Below are 12,747 nucleotides of genomic sequence, written 5' to 3' on the forward strand. Positions count from 1 at the left end.
AGAGTTGCAAATTATTCTTGTTTGTAACTCACCCAAAGAGCACCTTTTAGGACAAATGACAAAGTATGTGAGAACGAGAGGAAGAGGTGCCATTAATGTGATCAAGCTATATTACTCTTGTTCACGGTTAAACAGCCTTTAATTAATTTGACCACAGGTCAAGACCATTCTTCAAAGTGTTTTGTGTTACTGAAAACAACTTCCTTTGAAAAGAAAGACTGAGAGGGAAAAGAAAGAGATACTAGTGCCAGTTGGGTAGCCTTTTGAACAGTTCTTGAGATGAGGCTAACTCTTGGACAGCTAAAGTGTGCCCGCTAGCTCCAGGCTGCTGTGGGGTAGAAGCACCCCGTGGGCTGAGCTGCTGGGTGTCCTGGACCCAGTGCCTGAGGAAGTATGTATCCTGGCCTGCTCGGGATGATAGATCTAAGTGGTCCTTGAACCTACTTGTACTTTAGCTCATTCCCATCCCACAGTGAAATGGAAAAATTACAGGGGAAGCATTGTTGTTTCCGGCTCATGAAAAGCTCCTTGAGCTCCCTATCCACTGAGTTCTTTGCAGTATGAAGTATGTATTAGGTGAAGTTCTTGGGGTTTATGATGTGGCATGCAGGATTAATAAGGCTGGACATTCCTAACCTAGGGCATTTTTAGATATTTGAAGGTTTCTCCTTACTAATTCATACTTTTTCAATACAAATACAGTTATCAGATCAGAAACTTTGTTTCTTCTTTGTTTATTGATCCAGAAATAAACTGTGAAGACATAACTACGGTTTTCTGAGGGAAATCTAAAATTAATGACAATGTTATAAATACAATTTACTTGACCTGTCTCATATTACTGTTGCACATTTTATTTAGTTATATTCAGACCAAAACAATACTACAGGATTGTTGTTCATGATTATTTCTAAACCAGCAAAAAGAAATAGTGGTTTGACATTTAAAGCCATCAACTTTGACTTCCTCAAGACTGTGTGTTATATACTATAAGATCCTTTAACTTAGCAAGAGAATTCTGTACTCTGGATTTATTTTTTTAATTATTTTTTTTCCCTCTATCTAAACCTGAATGTTATATTCTTTTTCTGTGCCACTTAATAGCTGGAACTTAGATGAAGACTTCAGGAAGTCTGGAGTTTTAGTCTGACCAGAAAAAGACTTGTATGTTTTACTTTTTCCTCTTCTAGCTAGACAAAAAGGACTCATATAAGATTTTTATCTTTGACAGCAATACACAGTATTTGAAATAATCAGTGGTGTCATAAAATTGTTGTGTAAGCTTATAAACTTCAATTACTCTGTACAGTTTTTGGTTCTTTGGGAAAGTCTACAAGCTATTATAAATGTTTAGTTTAACTTGCCATCATGTCCATCAACTAGCAATATCTTCATGATGCACTAAGTGTGGTAACAATGTAACCGTAGTAAGATTCAGAATAAATTCTTGGTTTTCTGATACTTCCATTCACCATCCAACTATTACATAATAACCATGTAAACTGAGAGTTCTGGTAAGCATTCAGAGTCTCAGGAGGTATGAAATACTTTAGTTGTATTCAATGACAGCTCTGTCATTTACTATGGACTTGTCCAGGAGAGTTGGCCTATATGCAAGAATATAGAGCCCCTAACTTTCAAATATTTCCTTTACAATCCTATTAGTATTCCATGCTTAAGGTGTTGTTTACAGCAATTTCTTATTGCTATTCTAGTGATAGGTTAGCACTTTCACTGCTGTCCTAGTCAAACTATCAACATAGATAATTTTTTAAGAAGTGGGATAGCCTCTATAACCATGGGATTGTCAGAAAGGACAGACATACTTTCTGTGAAATCTTGCAGATTATTTTAATTATTTCTGACAGCTCACCTGTCACTTTAATAGGCTTCTGTTAAGTAAGGAAAAACAAATTTTTCCCCTTTGGCTGCCATGAGAGAGGTCAGGAACAGAATAATTGATGTTTTATGATGCAACATTTTTAAATGGTTTGTTGTAACAAAGGCAAAAAAACATCTGTAGCTGCAGAACAAAGTATAAAAAGTCAGCTCTTGAATAAATTCTGTTGATCTACCCATAGTTGGTCTATTGCAGGGACTAGAAAGCAGAAAATAATACCAACAATAAAAATCACTACTCAAAAAAGAAAAAAAAACCCAAGGTCTTGGCAGCAAGTTTTCTTAGGCAGCTTGCCAGTATTCTGATTCAGTGTTTATGGGAACATCTTGAAATGACTCCCAAATTAATGACTATATCTTCCATCACTCCAGTCTGATGTCTGAACATGAGGAGAAATAAACAATAGTTAATGATCTGGAAGCTGCTGGCAGTTACTGTATTAGTTCTGGTTCTTATTTTCACTTACTAACAGCAAACTGTTCTGATCAGATGTTTATCTTTGAAAAACATATGCAATGGAAAATTGCACCTCAGATTGCTATCCATTTCACAGTCTCTTTCACTGGGACAGTTTCACACAGAACAAAATGATTTCATTTTGATTTCATAGCTAGCTGCTTTTAAGATTAAAAGGTCTGCTTTAAAATAGACAGTGTTTTTCTTTGGGTTTTTAATTCTTTTTTCAGTGAGAGACTCTAGGCACCTGAACATACTGTACTGTGGGGTTCCCTTGCGAACTCAGCAGGGGTACGTGCACAACTCTGCCAAAAAGATTTTTCCTGCCCAATGCCATTGGCCAGGCCAACCTGCTGGGGAGAGGCAATTAGTTTTTTACGCAAAGCGGTCAGATGATAAATTGCCATAAGATTCGTGATCTCTCATTTTACATTGAGTGTGCATATACGATGTAAAGGGCTTCTGTGACATTAGCTGTAAATGCAAAACTGGCTTTTTACTTTTGTCCCTTCTGTTTATTTGGGAATGAATTTATTGTTTTGTTGGATAGTGTCATAATTTTTATTTTTTTTCTTTTTACAAGCTTTTGCAGTCTGGTACAGTATGTAATTGTATGCAGAGGTAAGATCCATGTGATAGATTTCACAATCATGTGATAAACGTTTTCAAAGTCAGTTCTGAATTACCTAATTCTAACATTGGAACCAAGCCTCTCCAGGTCCCTTAGCAGCTTCATAGGCTTACGTGTTTCTGCACAATGCTTTTTATTTTTGCAGAGGAATATTCCATAGCAGCTGGGGACATAGGACTGGAAGGGTGCCTTCACTCATCAAGCCCAGGCCCCTGGTGTTACAGGCACCACGTTAAATAACTTCTTCCCTATATTTACAATGCTGCGTTTTAAAAGTTCTTTCTCCTTTCCTGCCTCCCTAAATATGGAATTCTTATCCTTCCTCAGAGATCAAGAAAAATCATTCATTGCCCTATACGTAAAGGCTGCAGTTTTTTCTAATATCCTTTTGGCCAAGCAGAGAGAGAGAGTGTGCTTTACGTTGTCCTCCCTCTTCAAAATACCTATTTTCTAGTCCTTGAAGAAAGACCTAGGATGATGCAAATCAGCATAATTTGATTAAAAGGTTTGTCTTATCTGAAGGCATCACATATCAAATTTAACATTTCTCTTCTACTGAGTACCCTTCATTTTGACCTATGTTACTAAGAGACTAGAGCCTATGGTCACATTGTATGGAGAAATACAATACTTCTTTTTTCATGTTGCTGTGGTATTTATATCAGTGTAGTGTCTTAGAGATGTTCTAGAAATCCTCATTTGGGATGATTTGTAAAATGCATCATTGCTATGTGTAATTTAGACTTCTCCAGCTAAGACTGATGAAAATCTTCATTGCATTAGGATATATTAGTTTCTTACATACTTTTGAGTCCGAAATCTATTTGCTGGCTTACACTCTAATTGCTCTCATTCCAGCTCATCTCTAATAACTTCCGTTACTTCTCCTCCGAGAAGTGTTACTATTTTTCTAGCTGGGGTGGTTGAAGAAGTTGCTAAGTGATTTAGAGAAATGTGAATTTTTGTTGTCTTAATTATTGGTTTTGCTTCTTTGCTACTGTTTCCTGAAATAAGCATATCAGATGTCACTTCAATTTTTTATTTCTTAGCTTGAGGCCCATTACAGGATCTTGCAAACATTGCTAATGACATCCCAATCAATTTTAATTTCAGAGTTTCAGAACTGTGGTATGCAGTGTATCTAGTTCCACAAGAAAATACAGACTATTTGCAGGAAACCTATGAAGTAACAAAATGGTTTTTATAACAGTGGCCGCTGAATTCGGGTGAACATGCATTATTAAACTTCACTCAAAATGTAGTTTAGGAAATAAAAATAGAGTTCCACTGGGGACAAAAATTTGACTATTGTGTGTTGAGTCTGGGTAAAAATTTATCCTGTGTGAATTCATTGAAATATAACTATTTTCTCAGTTGAATGAATGTAAATCTTGACATAAAAGAAATTAGCCTGGACCTACACATGGATGAAAAATGTCCTTTTAAGAAAGGTCTCTTACAACTACTTTAACAAAAAATGAAATCAAGTTTTCAAGAGTCAACAATTATAGTTTCAGAGTCAACAATTATAGAGAAATGCTTACGAAATTAGGGCAGCTTGCCAGACCACAAAGACTTTTCCCGTTTTACAGTTCTCCTCTTTATTAGACATAAGAGAAGAAGCAAGATGTAGCCAGACCTGCAGCTGAATTTAAAAGAGAGCCCCTTTTGAGATTTGGTAGATTTAAGTTAGCTGCAGTCACATCAGTCACATTCAGCACCTCTGCACTTTCTCGTATCTTGTGGTTTAAACCAATAGAGTAGATACTCTATAGATGGTCTCCATAGCAGAAATACTGTATTTTATAGCCATAAATACATCCTAGTCTGCAATTCTGTTTTTTCATCTAAACTGCTTTTATCAACTTTATCCATTTATGCTTGGGACTATATTTGGCAATAATCTCAAAGGCAAGTGGGAAACTGTGCAGTTTGCTGCTTGACTCCTGTAAGCCTGACACAGAAATGAAATAAACATTTTTTTTGAAATAACTTTCCAGGCATAGACCCATTCCTTTTACTCTGTATAGGAAAGGTTTATAGTACAGAGAATTCAAGGCATCAGCGCTTGGTATTCTGCTCTGGAGCAACTGGTGTGTTTTTATGCTTTCATCTGGTTTTGCACCAGCAGTTATTTTCAGTTGATCCGGCGGCAAATAAGTGTAAGTTAGTATTTAGTGATTGGCAGGGGAGGGAAGAAGAGGCAAGGGTTCCTGGATATGATGCTACCTTGTATATGAATAGCTCCAGAAACAGGTCTGCCTTAACTGATACAGACCTAGTTTCTTGTCTTTGAGTAGATCTTTCACCTTTTTGTATAGATGATTAGGTGCAGTGCTCAAAGTTAGATATCCACATTTGAAAACATGAGTTGGTGTCCCATATGAAGAGATGATTTCATAATATAGGTGCAGTAGAATTGCTCTGATTATGGCCAGACATGATTTATGATTTATAATTCCAATTAGTGTACTTTTTCCTTAAGTACAATGGAAGTGAACAACAGATTTGTGGTGGTGATGGCTTTTTTAAATCCAGAGTAAATCCAGAGATTGTTTTTTTAATCCAGAGTAAAGATCACTGCATAAGCCTCACATGAAAGTATCTGTAGGCAAAAAATGTGCATTCAGTTTTAAAGTTTAACAAGAATTAAAAATCAAAAAAGACAAATCATGGCCTATTGAAAGAGAAATGTATTTTCATTTCCTGATAACTAGAAACCATACTTGGATGTGGGAACAGTAGACAAATATAGGCTAACACTATTCCACCCATTTCACAGTATGGCTCTAGAAATGGCATCTAAATTAGACAAATACTCATAGATTTTGGAACAGAAGGGATCAGTATGTATCATCTACTTGGATCTTCTGCCTAACACAGGTGAAACAAGCTTGCTTAGTATCTGACACACGGAGCCTAGACCTTCTGTTTAAGCTGTAACACATCTATCTATAAAATGCTAAACCTTAATTTAAAATGTTGGTTGGTGAACTTTTTGCTGTGTGGTTTTAGATAGATTTTTAAATAGCCAAGTTTTTGAAGTGTGTACCTCATTGGTGGTTTTAGTTTGACTGTTGACTCTTGTTAGCCTTCTCTCTGCTGGCTGGAGAGCTGTGGACTATTAGAAATTTCCTCTTTGTAGATGTTAGTCTCATTACAGCTTTTGGGTTTTGGCTTTGTGTATGCTTTGCAATTTTGTCAGTGCCAGAGTGCCCCCCACCTACTAGGCTGCTTCATTGCTCTGAACACTCGGTTCACCAGTCACCTTTGCACTCTGCTGACGAGGAGCTTTAAGGAAAACCTTGAATACTGTTAATCAGAAAGACCTTGAACTTCTACAAGATCTGCTTAAATGCGGCCATAAATATCTCATTCAATATTAGAACAGCGCAAGAAACTGTGCAAACATTAAAGAGTATTTTTTTTGCATCAAACAATTTTCCCGGTGTATAATTATGCAATTATTTAAGTAATAAAGTTTTAAGCGGGTACATGCCTGTAACTTCCTTATACTTTTTCTATTAAAACAAAATGCCCTTAAGCATTTCACTTTCGGTTTATATTCACTTCATTTCCCAGAATGATTAAAGCTTAGTCATTCTTTGTAATGTTGTACAGGTAGGAACATAGGCCTGGTTTACAATCACAAAGGTAGAGCCAGATAGTACTTCCAGTCTACTTTTGTAAGAGTAACAACAAAACTCGCCTGATTTCAGTAAAAAAAAGAGGTTACACTAGCTAAGCATCTGGGTCTATGCATTTGAGGTAACTTTTTATTGTGTAAGCAGTACTATACCACCTAACATTAAGAGAGCCTGAGACAGATTAACAGGGTCGCTGTTCTTTATTTACCTGTTTTATGAGACCAGAATTTTAAAACCTTAGTGTTTGCAGGCAATGCATGAGTGCCCACTGTCGGGTTTGCACCGATGTTTATAAGCCTAATTGCATAAATCTCAGCGCAGGGTTTTGATTCACGTGAGTCCCAAAGGCAACTTTCCAGTTTCATTTTACTTTTTTCTCTAGACTGTGATAACATTCTTTCAGGGTTCCCTCTTACATCGTACAACTATCTTGAAGCTTATCTAGCACTGATCTGTGTCATTTAGGAAATGTTGCTTTCATCTGAGAACTCATAATATTCAGTCAGTGTGTGCCATTCATAACTAAATAGCCTCTGCTCTTCATTGTTCTTTTAATTAATGATTGTTGATTGGTTTGACTTGCTGCACATTGTTGCCAGGCATGATCAAAGAAAATCCAAGATTAATCTTCTAAACTAGATGTCAGATTAGTAAATTCCTCTGTGCTATTACAAAGATTTTTCTCCCTCAGTAAAGGCCTGTCAGAGGATGATGGCTTGGCTATACCTCTGACAGGTCAGTCCAAAGGTCAGTCCCTGAAAACATGCACACATTAATGCAATAAAGCGTGATGACTCGTTTATATCCAGTTCATAACTCCAAGCACTCTCTTCATGAATGTTAGTTAGGTACTGGTGAGAAAAAGATAATTTACTTTGATTGCTTTTGAATACAGCTGAAGAAAGAATTTATACCATATCATGTTGTGAATACATATGGGTTTTTCCCAGGTCAGTAGTGGAATCAATCAGTGTAAGCCATAGAATAGAGTGTTGTGAGTGTCTTTTCATCAGCTAGCATATCAAGCCAGAACTTGACTGACAATAAGGAGGACCAGGCTTCAATTTAAAAGAGTAACTAATAAATAGTGGGCTGAAGCCCCAGCCATAAACCTTCATAAATTTCACTAAACTCCCTGGTATTCAATAATCTAATTTTCTCCATTTATAAACTGTCTTTTATGAAAGGGACCCCCAAAAAAACCCCAAACCAAAAAAAACCAACCCCAAAACACCCACTAGCAAAAGACATGAACACAGTAACATGCACATAACTATTTTATAACCCCATCCTTCGGTGCAGCTATCCTGGAGACCCTTAGTTCCTCCCTGTCTTTCACAAGAACAACTTGCAGTCTAGGATTGTCAGCCCCTGCTAGATAGCAAGGCTAGATTTCAGGTGCTGCTGATCCTGTGGTGCAAGCTGCTTTCATCTGCCTCGCCATGCTACAAATCCTTCCTTTCTCTGCCTGCCACTTCATTAGCCACTGCAGTTTTGGTGTTCAGCTCTTAGCCAGAAAGCAGACAGTTTGAGCTTTAACACAGTCCTTCTGCTTAATAGCTAAAAGATGTTTAAATGAATCTCCTTCTCCTGTTTTCATCCTTTCTTTCATTGATAACATCTGCATCCCAGTGCTGGAAGCTATTGGTTGAGATGAAGGATTGAAATCATTCCCCCCAGCGACATAGATGAAGTGGGTTGACTGGGCTTCTTTCTTCCACTTTATGAAATGCTTCCTTATCTTCCAAAATACCTTTTTAGCAGAAGAAAATAAATAGACATGTTTCAGGCCTGCCCACTGGGCCCTTTCATTTGTCTCATTTTGACCATGTATCAACAGAATGATTCTCCATTTTGGCCTCTTCCCCAGTGCAGAATGGCTTTCATGGCACTGGCAGCATTGAAGTGTATGGCTGCTTTTGCTGGTAGACCTCTGCCACAAAGCTTACACCTTACCTAGTTTTGCTTAAGTTTAGGGTTGCTTTTTCTTTTTCTCTTTTTTTCTCTCTTGCCTCTCCTCTCCTCTCTGTCCTCTCTTTTCTTTTTTAAATCTGAGTGCTTCTGTAGCCAGGATAAACCGTGATCTCTCAGTTATTTTTCTTTAAGAGACCCCAGGCTAATAATCCCAGGCAGATATCAGTGTTTTAAGAATGTTTTCAGAGTTCATTTGTGACCACAATGTCTTTTAAGTTGGTTTATGTTTAGTTAGGGAAAGCTTTTACTGATTCTGCATATAACTGAATATTTGAAATGCCACAGTGTTCTTCCCTAATTGCTTTTGCTATTAGTTCATCACACATGGTCAACAGATTAAATATCATTATTTCTATTAAATGATCATAAAATGTTTACTTTTCAGTTTAAAGGTCAAGGAAGAAAAACTGTTAGCTCAGGATCTATCAAGTTGCACACCTCAGTCGCCTTTTAAACTTCTAGACTGTTATTTATTTTTCCTCATATTCATTGAAGAATTTCTAGATATGTTCATTTTTGCAGCCTAATTAGCTTTCTACCATGAATAAAAGAAGTTTTCCAAAACATCAGAGTAGGCAACAGATTTATGAAGTGGCAAAAAATGCATAAAACATATACATCTTTTTTGTAAGGGAATGGATGGTTCAGGCTGATATTGAAGGAACATTATAGTTGGAAAAGTGGAAAAGAAATTACCACTTCTTTCATGTTTTTAATTTATGGCAAAGTTATTTAATTAGAAATGTTTGTCCAGACAACTGTTGATTCTCTGCCGACAGAGCATTGTTGTTTGGTTTTGTTTGTTTTATGCCAGTCCATAATCCACAACACAAGTAGAAGATTTAGCTCATTCTAAAATTAGGAGAAGACTAGTATCATCTCCTGACTTTTATTTTTTTACCAGCCACAGTATTTCCACAGGCCATAGTACTTAAATGCTCCAAGGATAGTATACGGTTTCCTGTAAATCTGCGAACTGAACTGAGGTCATTTTGCACCTGAACTTTTCCAGGCATGTCAGCAGATTGCTGTAGTTTCCTTAAGACAAAAGAAAAAGCAGAGCAGCTGAAAATAATTAATATTGAACTTGACACATCAAAAATGTAATTTGTCACTTGTGATTAAAGCCTTTATCTTTAGTTCTATTTTTATATTCATCATGGGTCTCCCTTAGCTATCATTAGGCTCCACATGGTTGGAGTTAGTCTGACCTTTGATCCATCACCATAGACAAAGGGATCTGTTCCTGCTAAATTGGAGCCCAAGCTAGTCAGCAACAGTATAGATCAACAAATGTAAGCTTGGTTAATAGTAATAATGAACAGCTTAGCTACTCCGATTAATTTTTAAGTCTGTGTGGCTAATGTAGATGCTGATCTGCAAAAGAAAGATTAGATTCATAACAAAATTTAATATTAGGAATTCATACTGTGGTAATTTGATCTGATGTGAAAAGTAAAGATGGTGGAAGTGATATATATTTTTCAGTATACTCATATGCTATTCAGTTGAGAAAATAGAGAGTGATAGTTTTACAAACTTTCTATTGTTTTTCCCTTTCTCTGAAGCCTTCCAGAAGTTTGCTGACTGCTACAGATATTGTGGTTGCTTATTTTCTAAGCACAAGGAACTGAAATGTTTGACCCATCACTGTCCTACCACTACATTACCCTGTTGCTTATCATTGTAAACCTGTTCTGTCATACTGTATACAAAGTGAAGCAATGCATAAAATATGATAAATTAATGTTTTCATTATCAGCTACGTCATTTTTCAGTACAGGCATGTGTAGCTGAAAGCCAGCAATATTTTTATGGGTGACCGTAAGTGGTGTCTTTTCAGAGGCAAACCATCATTTAATTCACTGTTTAGTCACACAGAAAGGCTCAAACGGCAGTTGTAAGTAGTAAGCCTGTTGTTCAAATTAATTTCAGTATCTCAGTTAAACCCAGACTATATGTTCTGTGGTGCGGTTTATTGTGGATGTGACATTAAACTATATTTCCTGACCCTGTGTGCTTACTAAATATGTCTCGTCGCTTTCCACAATAATAAAAACCTAAGCCAAGCCCTAGCTTGGTCTCTGTTAAGTAAAGCTCCCTTGTGAATAGAGTGAAGACTATTAGATTTGTAGTCCTATTATTAAGTATTTTTGTGGTAACAGCTTCATTATTCTAAGGTCATTAACACACTTCCTCTTGTACTGCCAGTAATTGTGGGTTAAAGTCATTATTATAGGCATCTACATTTTGTTTATCAACATCTAATCATAAATAGCTTGCAGTTTCTGGAAGTCGGACCAATAGCTAGCAGAGTGTTATTATCCAGAAGACCAGTTTCCCTCCTTACAGTGGCTTCGGCAAACACCTCCATTCATGAAGCACTGTTTACTGTGGAAGTGCTGATGACTAAACCTTTGAATCTGAGCATTTAAAGACTGAAAGCACCAAAGCACCTTTGTCTTTCCCTGATGTGCGTGAACACAGGTGCTATTTTTCAGAAGTTACCCCTGCATTGAGCCACATAGCTTGCCCTTTGCTGTAAGATCTCAGCAAGAATTTAAGGACATTAGGCTATGTCACCCTGTCCTTTGGCTCCAATAGTTAAGAAATAATTTACTCTTGTTTTAGGTTCATCTTGGTAGATTGTAAATAGGTTTTAGTGCCAAATTTGCCATTGATGTGAATCTCCAATTCGTCTTGTTTAAAAGGGAGACATATAGCACTGATACATGAAAAAGCAAAAAATATTTCTTCTTTATGATTTTTGTTTGTTTTAGGACTTCCTGAATCTGTATTTTTGTGGCAGCACCTTTTACCTTTACATAGTATTAGTTTCTTTGGGAACATTTCTCTGAACAAGTCAGTATTTCTTCTATCAAGCCAAATAACTTGGAATGACTTAGTAAGGTCTAGTTTAATCTTCAGACATCCCAAAGAAGGCCAGTGAGAATTTAGAGTGAGAGCAAGGAATGCAGGTTTCTGACACATCATAATACTGTGACAGCATTTTAAACTACTATTAGTAATTTTTGATCAAAATCCTACAGGATTTTTGTCATCCACTTCAATAGGCCAGGCTCTTTCTGACTACTTTTTTTTTTTTTTCTTTTTTCCCCCCTTTTAAAAAAAAATTATTTTTATTTTATTTTAATTTAGGTATGGTAGAGGTCTCTTTTCATAGCTTGGTCCCACAGTTCTCACAAAACCACTGGATATCTTCAGTAATGGTCCTGCACTTTCTTGCTTGCAGAAGTGCTGTTGAAGTGGTTTAGCCATTTCTGGATAATACTATGCCATATAAGAGTAATGGAAAAATATTACGACATGAGAAAATTTCTCCTTCTGTGATGAAAATGCTGTCCATCTGGAAGGAGAATGAGCTTAAGGCTTCAATATCAGACCCTAATCCCATCCTACTTCTTTCCCATGCTGCTGCTGCCCTGGTTTTCAGTTTGTGGTTCTTATATTTTTTTCATGAAAAATCAGTAGTGTTAATAGCTATTTAACAAAGTGTAATTGCTCACCACTGAGTTATTTAAGTTTTTATTAATGAGATTTGGAAAATCAGGTGACTTTATAAATCACCGATCCTCTGTACACTCCCTCCCTTCCCCCACAAAGAAACCCTGACAAACAGACAAACAGACTTATTGTCACACTTGTCTCTCCTGCATTTTGGATAATTTAACATTTTGCCCTTGTGGACCCCAGGTGATAGTGTTTCTACCCTCTAATATGTAGTAGTGCTATAGAACCCAGATAACTCTCTATTTCACCATTTATTTCACACCTATTTCCATTAAAGTTAAGGAGACTTCCACTCAATTTTTAGTCACTGTAGGTTTTAAGTTTATTGCATATTATCAATAAACCTAATTTTTATATGTATTTTTTTTTTAGGTCTTCTGCTGAGTCTGTTCCCTGCTTCTGTGAGGTCAGTGCTGACACCAGTGAGACAACTGGAGAAATAAGGTAATATTTGATATCTTATTACTCTCTAAAAGATGGTGTACTTCAAATTTTCATTATTTTATATTTCTTAACAAATAAGGTTTAAGCAAGTTATTAATGAGAAAAAGATTCCAGTAAAAAGAGAAGGATCAGAGGATATAATTCTTATCCATTCCAGATAAGAA

The sequence above is a fragment of the Gavia stellata genome, chromosome 2 (genome assembly GCF_030936135.1).
Source record: "Gavia stellata isolate bGavSte3 chromosome 2, bGavSte3.hap2, whole genome shotgun sequence".
Lineage (NCBI taxonomy): Eukaryota > Metazoa > Chordata > Aves > Gaviiformes > Gaviidae > Gavia > Gavia stellata.